Below are 17990 nucleotides of genomic sequence, written 5' to 3' on the forward strand. Positions count from 1 at the left end.
TAAGTCGCGGTGGTACAGCGGTAGCGTTGTTGCCTCACAGCAAGAGGATCTCCCGTTAGATTCTCAGTTGGAGTGCCTTCTGTGTGGAGTCTGCATGGCCTCCCAGAGGTCAAGTGGCCTCTGAAAGACGTGTGAATGGCCGTGCCTTCGCTGAAGGTTGGACATCAGGCTGGCAACTCTACACCATAAAAATCCACTGCCAATCATTAGCGGACAGGAGTTCTGCTGTGGCGACCCCTAACTGGGAAGAGACAAAAAAAGGGGAAGACCTTCTCTAGTAGAGTTTAAGACTAAACGTATCCCTGTCTCAGACAATATTCAGAACTCGGTTCCTGGTGGGAAGGCAGTCTAACCTGCAGCCAAAACTTCTGCTTGGTCTCCCCACACTTTCACCCTTCCTTCTTTGGTCGTTTCCAATACCTTGGGTTGCTTTGCCAATTTTCTCAAGTAAATTCCAGTTCTGTCTTGCCCATTTTCTATATCCGTTTTTGCAGTCACCCCCACTGGCAAAAATCCCCCTCCATTTCTGTGTTGGCTTAAATCTTTTACTACTTTCTGCAATTATATGAATACAAGATACTATGTTATACCTCTTGAGGATATGCAACCAAAATTCTACTCCCCCTTATTTATCAAATCCCCCCCTTAATCATCTCTCCCAACCTTGATTTAGAATCTTCTGCTTGCGTTTTATATTAAAAAAGTCTTGATTGCGTAGTTATAAATTCATTCAAATCAAGTAAACCTAAACCACCTTGCGAAATTGGGAGATCGGCTTAGGACTTCCTCCCCTCCCAAATAAATTCCTTAACCGCTTCATAAATTACTATCCACAACTTCTCTGGTTGATAAGTGTTTGCCTGATCTGTGAATAAAACTAAAATGGACTAATGGCATTTCCACTGCTTGTATCTTAAATTGTGGACATAAATTGTGACAGCTTACACTTTCAGTTTTTGTATTTTAATCTCTTCCCATATATCCTTTCTAACCCATGTTCTTAAGTATTCATTTTATCATGTGACCATAAATATGGGCGTTCTAGTATTTGAATCTCAAACACCCCAGCTTACAAAATCATCTGAGCAACGTGCGAACAATGCCAGTGACTAAAACATAACAGAAATAAATACAATGCCTGGCTAAAAGGGCATCAGCCAAGATAAAACACTGCTTGTACAGAATTTCTCTCACTACCAAAGCATAATCATCAATGCAAATATATACATTGATTGGAATTAATTCCTCTAAAGTTGGATGTAAACCAGTTATAAGACTTTGCAGCAGCCCTTAGAACTGAAGCTATTAGGAACCAATTAGCATGAAATGGTCACACATTGACGTATAATTTAAGCAATAACAGACGACGTGGTGTGGTATATTAAAGATTTACTCAAGGTTGGCATGGTTAAATCACAAGGGCGAAGCCCAAGTAATTAAATAAAGCCAACTGGGGTAATTTTAAATATACCACAACGTCTCTTATTGCTATTATACAATGACATTATTTAAGAAAAAAAATAACTTGCTTTTCTTAAATTATGTCTTTGTATAACGGCACCGTACTGTCCTTCCATGGCTGGTGGTATCCTGCTGCCTTGTCCTGATGTACTGTGCATGCGTATGGGTCTTGCGTTCCCACACATACACAGTACAGCAATGCTTTGAAAAGGAAGCAATGGCGAAGAGTCTCCATTGCTCTGTTTGGTTTGTTTATTTTTTAATAGTTTCAGCGGTGCTTGTGTATTACCAAGTTGCGATAATACGCAAGTACCTTTTTTTTTAGTCTTTCCTACAGGTTTCCATTAGAAATATTTAGTCGGTCTCTTTGAACTTCGCTAATCCTCAAGTGAAAAAGGTTGGCAGTTGTGAATTTAGAACTTTTAATTTTACCCATGTGTGATAATAGTATACCATCGTAATTACACGTTAGTGGAAACTTGTGAAATCAGCGACAGTAGTATAAAGCAAAAAAGTATATTTCGGGATGTCAGTTTAGTGGGACAGTGTAATCGTCTTTACATTTATATGTTGCAGACGATTATCTGCACTTTGTATGCTTTGGTGTACGGCATCACATTTTCAGTGTCAGTGGTAATTAAAGAAAACGTGTCCGTTTATATATCAACTGTGTACGGATGTACTCATTTGAGAGCTAAACACTACCAACAGATCCATTAGTTAGGCAGAGATTACATGCATCCAACATGCAAAACTAGCAAGTCTGAATAAATCCCGGACTAAGTATGGCAGATCAACTTGCCTGTCTTCAAAGAGGCTCATCAGGCCCATTTCTAATGGAAACCTGTAGGAGAGAAAAAAAAAAAAAAAAAAGTACTTGCATATTATCGAGTCGTTGAAAATGTGGTTGCAATAATATGCAAGTACCAAAAAATAAATAAAGTTATGGAATATATGAACAGAAAGAAGTCCAGGTGACCGGACCTTTTTCTGTTGGTATATTCTGGGATTTACAACAGGCACGCTGGTTGGGCTGGCCAATCGGCGTGCTCATTTTCAAATATTAAGGGCCAGTCATTGTTTAATATAGCAATAACCCATGCCTGGGTGTGGGTAATGTGGGATTTAACTACGGTTGGTGTGGTTTGGTCCCGAGGGCGAAGCCCGAGGGACCAAACAAAGACAACTGTGGTTAAATCCCGCATTACCCACACCCAGAAGTGGGTTATTGCTATTATACTATGACATTAAGAAAAGAAACAATTACTTTTCTTAAATAATGGCATTGTATAATGCCTCTTTGCTGCCCTTCCGCAGCAGTCTGGCATCAGCGGCAGTTCTGATGTACTGCGCATGCCTACATAGTACATCAGAGCTGTGGCCAAAAGCAACGGAGAAAGCAAGATCTCGGTTGCTTTTTTACTGTTTCGCTATGTTCAATGGGTTTAACATAGCGAGACAGCTTTAAAATAAGCAACGGAGATCTCCATTGCTTATTTTAAAGCTGTCTCGCTATGTTAAACCCATTTAACATAGCGAGACAGGTTTAAAAAAAAAGCAAGGGAGAAAGCAAGATCTCCGTTGCTTTTTACACATTGTGCCGCTATGTTAAAGGAATTTAACATAGCGAGACAGCTTTAAAAAAAGCAATGGAGATCTCCGTTGCTTTTTTTAAACCTGTGTCGCTATGTTAAACTCTAACATAGCGAGACAGTGTTTTAAAAAAAGACTTATACTAATGGAAAAAGTCCGGGCGACCGGACCTTTTTCCATTAGTATAATGCGATTTACAACGTGCACGCTGGCCAATCAGCGTGCACGTTTTGGAATATTAATAGGGGGTCACGGTATAATTTGATGCAATTAACAGGGAATGGCTCTTCTATTAGAAGTTTCATAAACATGCATTAATCAGTCATTTCTTTATCAAACATTCTTAAAAGTATGGGTAAAATAAAAAACTCCATGTGTATCTACATACAGACATCAGCACATTACATTTACATTGCTTTTTACTTCACATGTTGTCTACAAAATGAAGGACAAGAATAGACGTGTTTTGCATACTGTACATGTGCTGTACTGCAGAATTTATTATATGAAGTCCATAGGTAGGTACTAGGCTATCAGCCCAAGGGCTGACATACGCCTAGCCAACAAGGTTCCCTGGCTTACGCCACCCAAGAAAGTCATTTTCCTGTGCCACTGTCGAGCAGACACAGAAGTGATCCCTGGGGTGCATTTCCCATCCGCTCAAGATTTTTCTTAGAGTGCTAATGAACTTTGCTTGACATAGATAGGTAGCCTGTTCCAGAGTATGGGAAGTCTCTGGGACAGGCATCTATCCCTCCAGTATGTCCTGTTTTTTTTTTTTATTACTGAAAGTTTGCAACACACAAACTAATTCTTAATCACTGAATAGTAATAGCAAAACAGATATTAAAAATGCAGCTACAACAATAATGAAGAGTCTTATTATAAAGATTAGAGAGATAATGTCATGATAAAATTGAGCAAGGAATGCTTGCATCTGTACTATTTGCAAAAATAAATTGTCGCAGCAGTATTTTTGTAAATAACTGCATAAGCAAATTAGGACACAATGTAGTTAATACTCTTCCCATTCAAGAAAGAAAAGAAATTTTGTCCATGACAGCATTATGTAGAACAGAAGGGTAGAACTGCATCCTTTAAGAAAATATAAATACCTCGTTTTCAGTTGCAATCCTTGTCAATTACATAGAAAATAAACTGCTCTGACCCAACTGCTGTGCTTTGCTTGCTTGTTATTTTTTCCACAGAGGCAGTGTTTGTGCGATGGGTAGCTCAACCAACTCGTGTGGATACATAATTTACAATTAAAGCATTTATAATCTTTAATTTTCTATCCCAAAAAGACTTGAAAATATTCCACTTATAAACCTGTAGTGGATGCCAGCAGGAGCACAGCTATGACAGCACTGCTTGTCAATATGTTCAGTGCACTCAGAAGTCCAAAATGCAACTCCCAACTTTAAATACTCTTCAAAAATCTAGTCTAGTCTACTTTCATTGCCCTGCACGAACATCAAGCATGGACAAGAATGCAGACATACTCACAAACTGTGCCAACAGGCTGTATTACAATTAGTGGGCCACTACGGAGATGCCCTGGATAAAAGGCAAGACTGTGTGGGTGTGTAGTTAATGAGGTTTGTGTATCTATAATCAACAGGTATCTAAATACACACTGCACTTTTTTATTAAAATGAAAGGCAACACACCTCTAACACCAGCTTTCAGTTAAGCGACAGCCTTGTTGAATGCAAACCAACACACAGGTCCAACTCCTCAGGGCAGGCATACAGTTAAAACTAAAATATGAAAGACAAGTCATAACACCCAACATGAAGAATGGTGCCTGCATCTTGGTGGCGGCCAAAAATCACTTCCACTCCAGACGCACATATATACACCCAAAACGAATACAGAAAAAAAGTCAATTACATTCAAGACACACACACTCATCTTCATAATAGATTCACAAACTTGAAGTACCCACAGGAGACTGAAGACTGGAGTTGCTGTCTCTTTGTACAAACAGGGGAAGGAAAAAAGGTTGCCCCTGCTGACGAAGGGATAGCTGATGATCATTGACCTGGGTCACAAATTTTTCTTTTAAATAGTAAGAGTGCCAATTATTGGTGTTAGCAAGGTAATGGACAGGCAAAAAAAAAATATGGATGAAGAAGCATGAAGATTACTATAAAAACTGTCCACACGGCAGAAAGTCATCAGAATTCTACAAGAGTTACAGAGAAGAGTTAATATAACGAAGAAAACTGTCGAGCTAACCCTGGAGACCAGGGTAGATGGTACTACGCATGAATGTGATGAGAAAAAAAAAAAAAGATAGAATGACGTTTGGATGTACCTTTCCTTCTAATGACAGTGGGGGATAAAGCTCAGACTACAACCTAAGCACTCATGACTTAAAATCAGTGGCTTAAGCCCTTGATATGAGTTGACGGAAGAAGATTGGTGTATGCATTCTGGGGAGGGGGAGCACAGAGTGGAGCTAACCACATGTTGCCACTTACTCTCAGAGCGACAATTAGGCAGAATAGCTAGAGGGGGCAGGTGGCCAGATCACCAAGCCATCAGAAGGTGGTAAGCAACACTGCAAGTTCACAGATGCATGCAACTGCACAGAGAAGGTGCTGTGAACTTCTGCAGTGACACAGAACACACATTCCACCATCCAAGGGAGGGGGTCCAAGGCCATTACAAAAACCTCCCTCATTGCCAAGATGCCAGCAAAGAACTCATGGACACCTGAACGAAAACCTCCTCTGGTCGGATGACCCTCATCCACAGTTATAAGGGAAGGAAAAAGCTTAACGGCCAGCAGGCATGGGGCAAGAAGAAACAAGGTTAAAAATGCTACTAGACAGGGAAGGAAGATTGCCCATGAAGGGTCTTGGTTGTGGAGAGAGATTAGGAACAGCACTTTCCAATAAGTATTTTCTTATCTGTTGCTAGGACATAGATTGCGAAAAGGGAAAGAGTCGTGATCAGCTACAGAATAGTGGTTTATTCTGTTAGCAGTATTTCAAGTCCACATTTATTTGACATGAGTATCTATTGCAGAAGAATGTAAAGTGAGTTTCAACTGCAGAACTTTACCATTACCACCTACCCAACTGCTGCTTTTCAGCTTTGTTGCCGTTATATGTACGCACCCAAATTTGAACACCTTCATGCATGCTAAATGCCTAAAGTCATAATAAAGAACACTAGTATGGCCAGACAGAAAACAGTTTAACAACAATGGCACTTTCCCACAGGTCCCTAGCCTGGTAAACAACAACATTGTAAGGACTTTAGCAGGCAGCCTAGAGCTTGGTTTTCAAATGTAGCTTGTTGTGGGTTGATTCCAGTTATTTTCCAAAATGATTTACATATTTAAAATGCAACTCCACTTGAAATGAATAGAACAGACAGGTATTAAAGCTTAACCACTTTCCCCCAATGTAGACAAATTTTCAATCTTATTACATAAATCACCATCTTAGTATTAACCAGATATATACTAAAACTTTTATTAGATCAACCCAAGAATCAAAATGGTAAGATTACCAAGCTCTATCCTGACACAGTCTACTCTACAAAAGGTTCTACTTAATACAAATGCAAGTTAATTTAATTAACTATGCCTTTAGGATAATGTTAATTTTCATTACTGCAGGTTTTAGGGGAAGCAGTGTCAAAATCCCAATTGTCAAATACCCACCTAGACAGTAAATGCCATATTTCAGTGTACAGCTCATGTGAATATCGTAATCGTTCATATGGTTCTGACACGCATCTTTTTTACACAAAATCACAATTACGGGTTTGCCCCTTCAGTGACAACTTCAGAAAAAAAAGCGTATTCTGCCAAACCAAAGACATACAGTCTTCACTTGCTCCTCGGCATGTAACCCTGAGACACTGCCCAAAAGTCTCATGCTGAAGATTGACCCCGAATTTAGCAAAATCGGACTAGTTTGTTTAAAAGGTACAAAGATTTAAACCACCAGGCACGGACTTGTTGGGTTGCCCTTAGTAAGGGACGGTCACTTTAAGCAAACCGAGACAAAAGAAAATCAAATCCGGAACAGCATGGAATGCATTAGCAGCTCATATAACTTACCATAATAAATTGCCAAACATTCTGTACTCAGCAATTTCTTAATGACATCCAAATAACCCTCCATCAAGAACACATTCAAGAATGTTCACAAATCTCCCAAAAAAGCCATACAATTACCAACTACTACGACTGCAAGAATAAACATTTTCCCCAACACTTGTTAGCAGACCTGTGGTGTTGTCATTAGGTTAATAATCACACACAACTTTCATCCCCCGCATAATACATTCGTGGGTATTCAGTACACGCTTACAGCCTTACCAACTAATGCGATTATACATACATACAGTATCTTAAGTAAGGTATAAAAATTACTACCACAGTAAAACAATTTTATCCGTTTCATGCCAAGTAAAAACAGTCAAATAAAGTTACATACGCACAATATTCCCAGCTCTGACTCTCGGAGCATTAATTAAACAAAATCACAATGTCCACCTAATAAAATAAAATAATTTGCTTTAAAGTACACAGCACTATTAACAAAGAATGACAGAAAACATATTACCTAACAGTAAAGTTAAAATACACTTCCTCCAAAGCCGCCAAATTTCAGTTCAAACTAACCGCAACTACTACTACTACACTTGACGTTTTCTTCTCGCGATAAAGTAAATAATGCGCCTTTTCATTAATTGGTGAAGCCGAAACTCTGACAAGATCTGTATAGAGAGCGCGTTGACGTTAGATCTGTGTTATAGAAATGACAGTATTAGCGGACCGGAGTTCTGTTGTGTCGACCCCTAACCGGGAAAAGCCGAAAGACACAATAACATAGTTTGTAACATATTATTTACGATGGAAACATGTCACGATTAATGACTATGGAATTAATTTTCTGTTATAGCGATTATCTAATGCTCTAATTAAGAATATTACAGAAATAAAGTTTACGTTTAAAATATTAAGAAATTATGTGCAGGCTCACTAAGAGAAAACATAAACGGCATTAGAACCCAAGTGTAATACAATGCACACCACACCACCTTCTCATAGCTCTCAACCTTCCATCCCCAAAATGAGGAACACTAGCCCTCATAATGTGGAACAAATGGGCAAAATGTGGAACACATACTAATGGCTTACTAACAACTTCAACTAGGAAGGTCATAGGATGGTTAAAATATACTGGTTTTACTTATAAAGAAGATCCTTTAATAAATTAATATGATTAATTTGTATTTACCATAGATTTCGCTTAAAAAATTCCTAACACTGAATGTGTGACACTCTTTTCAACGTGGAACATTGAGGAACTTCGAGGAACATTAACTTTTAAGCCCCCAAATGAGGTACGTTCCTCGTAACGAGGTACACTTGAGAGTTATGTACTTTCTATCGGCCCGCTAACGAAACAGACGTAACGTGATACCGTACCTCTGAACTCTACAGATTTTCATCTCATATTTTGGTCTATTTCTGAATAAAATTGTGTGTGGTTTTATGATAAATCAGTAGCAAATCATTCAGGTTTGAGGTCAGAAAATAATGATATGCATTTGAGATTCATACTTCATAATCCTCAGAAAATACATGTTAATGCAAATGTGTTATTGTATCAACTTTCTAAGTTTGTAAGAGCAGTATTGAAAAGGTGCCCTTATTTTTGATCCTCTCCCCCATTATGTATGGTTTTGTCCACATTTCCAGCCCTAAGGTATGTGTGATCGCTGTAATCGGTGTTCTACTCTACAGTAAGCAAATAAAAGTTCAGGGGAAAGAAATCACTGTTAACGCTCCAGTGCATTGGTTGACTGCTAAGTTGTTGCACCTTCATGCAACATTTCAGAGCTTGTTTGTTGATTTATTTATTTTGTTTTACTAATTTTAACAGCTTGAGAGCCACCGGAACGGTGAATGTTTAAAGACGTGAATCTTCAAATTACTATAGGTACTGAAGAGGAAAATGGTTCATAGGTAGGTACTAGGCTATCGGCCCTGGGGCATATACAAGCCCAGCCAAAAAGGTACCCTGGCTTTTGCCACCCAAGAAAATTATTTTCCTGTGCCACTGTCGAGCAGAGTCACAGAAGCGATCCCCGGGATGGATTTCCTATTTCCCATCCAATCATCAAGATTTTTCTTGAAGAGTGCTAATGAGGAACTTTGTTTGCTATAGATAGGTAGTTTATTCCAGAGTATGGGAAGTCTCTGGGACAGAAATCTATCCCTCCAGCATGTTCTGTTTATTGTGGTGACAAGGTTTAGGTCCCTAGAGCGTGTAGCTCAGAGGGATTGGGATTTCTTTAAGTGGAGCATGTCCAACAGCTCTGGGTTTGACATAGCTTTGTATGTTAGGCAGAGATCACCTCTGAGTAGGCGATATGCAATGGAGTAAAGCTGGAGTTTTTTGAAATGGTCTGTGTAGGGAATCTGTATGAGGCCGGTAATCCTCTTTGTGAGGTATTTCTGCGGCCTTTCCAGTTGTTGTAGATGTCTTGTGAGGTGCATACCAAAAGGGGCGTTGTACTCTATAATGGGTCTAATGAGTGATGAGTAGAGGGGAACAATGACCTCCTTTTTTCCCCTCTACTCATGGTGACTAAGAAGGCGATTATTTTCTTTGGTATTTTTGGTATCCTTTTATTCTCCCCCACCAAAAAAAAAATCGAGACCAGTAATTTCAAAGGAGTGAGTAACTCCATAGTCTGTCTTTATATTGACAGCGCTTGCTTTTAAACTGTCAGACATTTGACTTGTGTTTATGCAGTCGTTTTGCAGGCCAAGCAAGCCGAACAACACTATCTTCCTTCATACAGCAGAGCCTGTAGACACTACATCTGACCTTGATATTTCAGGAGCTCTGCAACAAAGCCCTACACAAGTTTACTGAGAATTTTGTCATTGTTTAATGTAAGCTTATTTATTATGAATCACCTTGCTGTGTGTTAACTTTAACTAACTAAAAGTTTAACTGCTCTGTGATTGAAAGTCTCTGTGAAATAATAGCCGCGGTGGGGCAGCGGTAGCGTTGTTGCCTCACAGCAGGAGGTTCTCCCGTTCGATTCTCGGATGGAGTGCCTTCTGTGTGGAGTCTGCATGTCCTCCCCACGGTCGAGTGGCATTCAAAAGACATGCGTAGAATGGGCGTGCCTTCGTTGAAGGTTGGGCGTCGAGCTGGCACCTCGGCACCTGTAAAAAAAATTTAATCTATTGCCAATCATTAGTAGACCGGAGTTCCGCTGTGGCGACCCCTAACTGAGAAAAGCTGAAAGAAGAACAACAACAACAACTGTAAGGACCTCTTACTACATACACTTCTGTTTCTTGTTTCCTACTTTTCTATCACTATTTAATTTTTATCCACATTCCCAACTATCGTTTTCCATCCTATACTGCTTTGCACCATCTCCATTTATAATCACAACCCTCCCGAATAACACCTGCATATTCCACAGTGTATCTTTTTCTTTTCCCTAGTAAACCCTCATTTCTTCTTATATTGAATACATCATTATACGCTAGCCTTTAATACCCCTCTATTCCTCACATTCCAGTGAAGATATCAGGACAACCTCTCTCTCTTCTTTTATAGAAAATACTTCCTACCTGTTCTCTTCCAGCTTTAAGAATCTGCCATCAATGAGTCCCCGACTGTCCTGCAACTTTTTGTTTCCTTCTTCATTGCTACTTCCCCACTATCTAACATCTATAAAATACAGATTCCTATACTTGATTATGCTTCTCTTCAGCTTAGCCTCTATTCCTCTCCTCCTACTGTGTCATTTTTCTTCCTACCTTGACTCAATAATATCTCTCCAACTCTGTCCCAATCACCTATCCATACTTCCTCTTTACATTCTCCACATATTGTACCAAACATATTTAATATTGCCTCTCACCTTTAATCCAAATATAGGCTGATTAATTGCACTTCAACTCCAACCAAAAATAATTTTCTCCAAAAAACAAGTATGCATAATTCCCCAATATACTGAAATCCTTCTAGGAGGAGATATACACCCAAATCCTGGCCCCACCTATCACAATGAGCACAAAGATAATTCTCTCCCACACACTTCTGTAAACCAACAATAGCCAATCCCTGTGACAAAAGGACATACTGCCAGCACAGCTATCTGGAATATTATAAATAATTATATGTCATTTGTGAATATCAACATGATTTATATAAAATGATTGTGTTACAACTGTATTAGAACTGTTTGTCATGCGTATATCAAACCAGTTTGTACAGACATGGGTGTTTAAAATGTATTTTATAAAGTGTTTGTGTCTAACCTGTATCCACAGTGTGCCCTGCTGGAAGAGAACATAAATGTACATGCACTATTGTAACTGTTTAAATGTATATGTTAACAGAGGAAACTGTAGGGTTAACTTCAGTCCAGCAAACTTCAGAAAAATAGCGGAAATTAAATTATTTTATAGGCTACACAATAAAAGATGGTGTCTTTCAGTTTTCAGTGCAGCTAGAGAGACAGAATCTGTGCTTGGAAACTTTCTGTATTGTCTTTAGGGTGAACTAATTACTAGTCTTGAAATGTGGAGGAATGTAATTGTTTTATGACCTCCAGCATCTGCCAAAAATATGAAGTCTATGTATTTTTACAGGGAGATGCTAAATACTTGCCAGCTTCCAGCAGTGGGGGTTTCACCTGGGAACTAGGAGTCAAATGGCAAGAAGTGATGTCATTCTGCAAGCCATCCCAGCAGTAATATTTGAGATATTAATTTGTGAAGTCTGTTAGTGAGATAGGGCATTCTGTATTCTGTCTTGGACTTGACAACAACTAGAAGATCCATTCATCACATCTGCCTTGCTCTATTAGTAAATTCTTAGGTTATAGTATAATTCTCTTAGATTCAGTCAGGAATATAGTGAAGCTTAGTTTAGATATTTTCTTTATTTATTTTTGGCTGGTATGCAATCTTGTTTTAGATATTGTCTGTGATTTTGAACTCTAATGTCACTGTGAATATATATTTAGTATTGTTTTGTTCTTTTACTATATATTATTAAATATATTTAAACATTTCATTGTGGCTGATCTGTGTAGAGCTATTTAAGTTTTGAGAGTATTTGCATATTTGATGACACTGTGTAGGCCACCCCTAATAGCCTTACTCTTGATCAAACTACCATTTGTATTAGTATTAATATTACATACTGAGATTGGATACCATTTGTTAAGGGACCTTAAAATAACCGATAAGGGGTTCAGTTGGCAATGAAAATTACCTTATAGTCTGGGCAGAAGTGAGCATAGCTAGTAGAACTGTGCCAGCCTTTCTCAGCTCTGTGTGTGTGTGTGTGTGTGTGTGTGTGTGTGTGTGTGTGTGTGTGTGTGTGTGTGTGTGTGTGTGTGTGAGCTACTTGGGCAGGGACACAAAGCACTGGTGGGACAGAGGGAGTGTTAGAGGACTTGGCTTGGAACCATGGCTAAGGACTCAACTCTATAACTGTATCAGTGAGGAGTCTTATTGGGGATCTGGTGGAAGAGTGAGAAACCAGTCCCGGACTGACTGTGGTTTCTGTGTGCTGTTAAGGAAATTGCACTTGAGGCAGAAAGCTGCATCTGGAAATACTGTATGCATACCTTATTATCCTTCCAGTGTTCATCCCCACTGTTGCCAGTGGTGAGGATTGAAGCTCCTTGATTACTGGTCCAATGGTGGGTCGTGACAGTCCCCAGCCCTGGTGATTTAATTTTTGCTGCAATAAATGTTAGAAGTATAAGAAATAGAACTACTGAACTGCATGCCTAGATTACCCAACATAATAAGCTTGATGTTCTCTCTGTAACAGAAACTTATCTTAAACCCATCATAAACAACTCCAAACTTATAACTCCTGGCTGTAATATCATCAGTAATGACTGCATAAAGAAGAGAGGTGGTGGTATTGCTTTAACATTTCCCACTACCTACCCCATTTCCCCTTACACCAAACCAACACCAAACTTCAGTTCAGCAAAGCTTCTTGTTGCTTTCTTCAAAATAAACATTTATAAACAAATATGTTTTTACTGTCCTTTATATCCCTCCTGGCAACAATGCAGCTATACTGGAAGATATCCTACATTGGATATCCATAACATTTCCACAAGAAAAAATATTACTAGATGATGTAAATGTCATTTGGTTGGACATAAACTCTTAACTCCCCTACATCTAGCATAAACTTATCTGGTTTCACACCACTAATTAATCCTGCACATTCTAGCAAGACATCAAATTCTCTATTCGACTGGATCCTAGTATCAGACCCTAGCAAATACTTCACCACAGATATAATGTCACGCAACTCTTTCAGTGATCATCTCCAGTTCAGTATGACTAGACTTCTCATGCATCCAGTTAAGTAGCATATTTATAAAACAACACAGTCCAAGTGTAACCCAGAAATATTCATTACTACACTATCATCTATTAACTAGAACTTCCTAAAAATCCTTCCCTTAGACAATGCTGTAATTGAATACAATACAACATTCCTAAATATCCTGAATAGACTTACACCTTTAAGAAGGAAGAGACTGAAAACAAATAATGCTTTTTTGGCTGTCCAAAAAAAAAGAGTAGAGTGCTAATGCAGGATATAAAAAAAGCATGGAAAGAAGGGCAAAAATATAAAACACCTCAGTATTTTGAAAACTTCAGAATTCTTTGGAATTGTACTAAAAAGCAAATAAATGAAGACAAAAAAATTATACCATAGTAACTTTCAGAATAAAGCTCAACATAACCCTAAAAAATTTTGGACATCCATTAAATAAATCTTACATCCCAGACAAAAATTCAACCCAAACCTGTCTCCTGGTAACTCACCACTAAGGACACCCACAGGCAGGTGCAAGGTGCATTTGCACCCCCCTGGAGCCAGCTGACTGGGAGATTAATTGTCTTTTAAATAAAAAAAAAAAAAAATTTAAAGAATGTTCTACTTTAAGAACACCCTTTGCATCCAGTCGCACGGACACTTCTGCTTTTGTGCAACTGACGGTTTACATGTTCATCATCCACTCCCACGCAATTTGAATTCGAGAAGACGTGTGGACTACGGATGAAGGTACAAGTGAGAGGTAGCTGTGTGCGTGTGTGTGTGTGTGTGTGTGTGTGTGTGTGTGTGTGTGTGTGTGTGTGTGTGTGTGTGTGTTTAAATGTTGAAGAGATTAATAGGTGTGTGTCTGTGTGAGAAATATGTAGGGGCATTACCATAAACAAATTAATTGAGATAACTATTTAAAAAAAGATCAGAGTCATGCTTCATTCAGAGGTACTTTCAGTTAGTAATGCTTGCTGCTTGAGTACCCATTCTTCTTGGTAGCAAGGCGAGAAAGGAGAAACGAAAGGCTGCTTTAGCTGCACGCTTGCCTGAGGCCATCAAGTAGATTAGATTGAATGTTCATAACATACATTTTCGTCACTCAAAGAGCATCAGACTTATTGGTTGTCTGGACCTCAAACAGTTACCAATGAACTTTCTCATAAAACAGACGGACAGTGTTTTTTTCATTATGTGGTATACAATCTTTTTCAGCAAGGCTTCTGATGAGGTTCCTGTTATTAGAGACAGGCACCACAGAAAATGTTCTAATCCTTGTAGGCGTCCTTATGTGACACATCAGTAAAAACAACATGTTTATTTTGTAATGGATTGTGCTTTTGTTCTCTGTACGATATGGACAATTAAAATGTATGTAAATATCATGAGTGAGGATCACTGGCTCACACAGGGGAGCTTAAAGAAGCAAACAGTCTTTCTGAGAAAGTAATGTTTGCAAGGCTGAATGATTTTCTTTCATGGTCTATTCTGTGTCAGCACAGAGGCTGTGTGAATGAAAACTGGAGCTGAATTTAAGTCTTTGGGCAGGATTCACGAAGGCTTACACGGAGTTTAAGAGTAGTGTAAGCCTCCGTGTAAGCCTCCCGATCCAGGAACAGCCCAAACCTCAGTGTAAGAGACAGCTAAAATGTCTCTTACACGGACTGGGTGTGGAAATGTGCAATACCTCATTTGCAGCTCAAAGATATGCAAATGAGGTATTTGAGCGATCCAGGAAGCCCAAACCAGTCCGTGTAACGGACGTTTTAGCTGCAGAAATGTACTCAGCTGACAACTGAGTACATTTCTGCAAAATTGACAATGGAGCTATGTCAGCTCCAAATAAAGGGTGCGTATGTGTCATCTAGCATGCCAATGGCCAAATATGTGGCCATTGGCATTAAAAAATGATGCAAAATTATTTAAAATAACTTTTTTTTTTTCGGGGGATTTTGATGTTTAACTGCAGCGCACACCCGCGCAAACGGGGTGTGCTGCTTAAAAGTGAAAACCGAAGCTTATAAGCTCACAATTGTGGGTTTTATGTATTACATGGAATGACAATGCAGGGACTAGCAGACCAAAAACAATATGGCCACCGTGTAGTGGTTGCCAAGGGGGGGAAGCTCAGTGTAAGAGATGTAACTAAACATTACTAGGCAATCCTATGTAAATGAGGGTTACAATACTGAATCACACTGCCACATAGGTAATGAGCACTTTCCGAGTAGTGTAAGAGTTACAGAAGGGGGAGGAATAGAGTAAGAGGTAGGTGACATCATGGGGGGGAATGATAGAAATAAATGTATCACACTGGATGGCAGTGTAACGTGACAGATGACAGACAGACATCAGGGAGGGAGGTGTGTCCCAACAGGACACTAGGAAAGTCAAGAAATAGAGGGTGTACACTATCCCTACACTCAAACTTTCTTGATATATGTGCATGCGCGCGTGTGCACGTGTGTAAGGCAGGTTCAACATGTGGGAGCGTGTTGCAAACTGTTTACAATGGTTTGCTCAGGCGTGCACGTGTGTAAGGCAATGTGCGCGCGTTTTACCATGAATCAGCCAAGTCCAAACCGTGTAAGGATGTGTGCGCGCGTTTAAGTCACTGTGAGCGTGCTTAAGCTGGTGTGCACATTGCTCCCCCTGAGGAAACAGAGAGGAAAAAGGAAACAACCAGATTACAAGGAAGCTGCCAGAGAATACTGCTGGAGTTAATTGGTGATAACAATTAGAAGCAGGCAATTACACAGGCAGACTAGAAGCCCAACCCAGCACTTAAAACACTGCAAACAGCAGTGCAGGGTGTTTCTCTCAAGAGATACTGCAAGAAAGGAGTAAGCTATCAGAATTGAAAACTGAAAAGCTGAACTCAGAGCAGAAATGCTAGGGGCTGCCATAGCTGTTATAATCAGGCATAGGCGAATTGCTGAGGGTGGTGACAATGCAGATGCTGACAGACAACCCAGAGTGAGAAGAAGGAGAAGAGTATACAGGCCCAGGGTCACCTACCATGGGTTACATGAGCTGGAGATAGTAGAGCGCTACAGAGTGGACAGAGACCTTCTGCAGCAAATTGTTGGGCTGTGCAGGCCACGTCTCACACACAGAACCAACAGAGGGGAACCCATCCCAGTGGAAACCAAGGTATGTGTTGGCCTAAGAATACTAGCAACAGGTACCTTCCAGAGACCAACTGGTGATATGATGGGGATATCACAGGCATCAGCCTCCAGGGTACTGCACCAGTTCCTGGATGCCATGTCAGCACATGTCAGTGATCATGTATATTTCCCCAATGCCCGTGAGGTATTGGCCAGCAATATACATCTCTTCCAGCAAATAGCGGGATACCCTGAGGTACTGGGTGCAATAGACTGCACACACATACGCATCAAAGCACCAGCCGGTGAGCGGGGTAGAGCCTATATTAACCGCAAGGGATTCCCCTCCATCAACTGCCAGGTCGTGTGTGATGCACAGGGCATAATAATGAATGTGTGTGCTGGCTGCCCTGGGAGCTACCACGATTCCCACATCTGGCATCTGACGCAGCTGTACCAATCATTTGCCAGTGGGGACTTCCCACACGGACACCTAGTAGGGGATGCAGGTTATGCACTTGAGCCGTGGCTGATGACACCCATCGGAAATGCACACACACCTGAACAGGAACGCCATAATGAGGCACACGCACAAACACGTAATGTCATAGAGCGTATGTTTGGGCTGCTCAAGTCATGGTTCCGGTGTCTGGACACATCTGGTGGAGCCTTGCAGTACACACCAACTATATGTACCCAAATGATCATGATATGTGCTATGCTACATAATATGATCCTACGGAAACAGCTGCAGCAGGACCAGCATAGGGCTGGGCCAAACATACCCCCACCATTGCCAAGGCCACCACAGGCAGAGGGTGACTCAGAGGAGGAACAACCTGACCTTGCCCCAGTAGGCAGAAGGAGGCATGCCCAGTATGCCCTGGCCTTGGCAAAGAGGCAACGCATAGCACATACACTGGCTCAGTAGGAACACTGGGACTGATATCCCCTCCGACTCACTCATATAGTAACAGGGACGCCTAACATGACACAACCTGCTTCCAAACATGTACAGGGAGTGTAGTATGTGCATCCGACAGAGGCAGCCCTGCAGCACCACCTGAGGCATGAATGCCATGTGTTAAGTAATGTAACACCATGTACCATATGCACACCTGAGGACCCTGACTAACATCCACCCTCACCAATCATGAACCACAAAAACACAAACCCACCTTCATAGGTACCACAAGGGATAGGAACCTAGATGTAATGCTACCCAGTGCCAGAAGTATAAACAGCAAGATGCGTGCAGTGTAAACGCACACAGTATAGAGAATGTAGATATCAGTGCTGTAATAGAAAACTGTGTCAAAGCCCACATCAGCACCCTAACACTACCAGGTCACACCTCATACAGTGATGTACAGCTGCAAAACATGGAACAAGCTACAAAATGAGGGTGACCAGCAATAAATGTCATGGATAACCACACCCCCCATGTTGGTACCAC

At 40.4% G+C, this 17990-nt stretch overlaps 1 protein-coding gene across 1 annotated transcript in view; it reads right to left on the minus strand.

The window, feature by feature from the left end:
• Positions 1-7822, minus strand: part of NCAPG (non-SMC condensin I complex subunit G) — a 1684114-nt gene extending 1676292 nt beyond the window's left edge. The window contains exon 1 of the mRNA XM_044063449.1: positions 7644-7822. The gene's annotated coding sequence lies outside the window, so the exon portion shown is untranslated. The remainder of the gene's footprint in view (positions 1-7643) is intronic.
• Positions 7823-17990: the final 10168 nt, after the last annotated feature.

Source organism: Protopterus annectens, chromosome 2.part1 (genome assembly GCF_019279795.1).
Source record: "Protopterus annectens isolate FY-2018-M chromosome 2.part1, PAN1.0, whole genome shotgun sequence".
NCBI classification, from domain to species: domain Eukaryota; kingdom Metazoa; phylum Chordata; order Ceratodontiformes; family Protopteridae; genus Protopterus; species Protopterus annectens.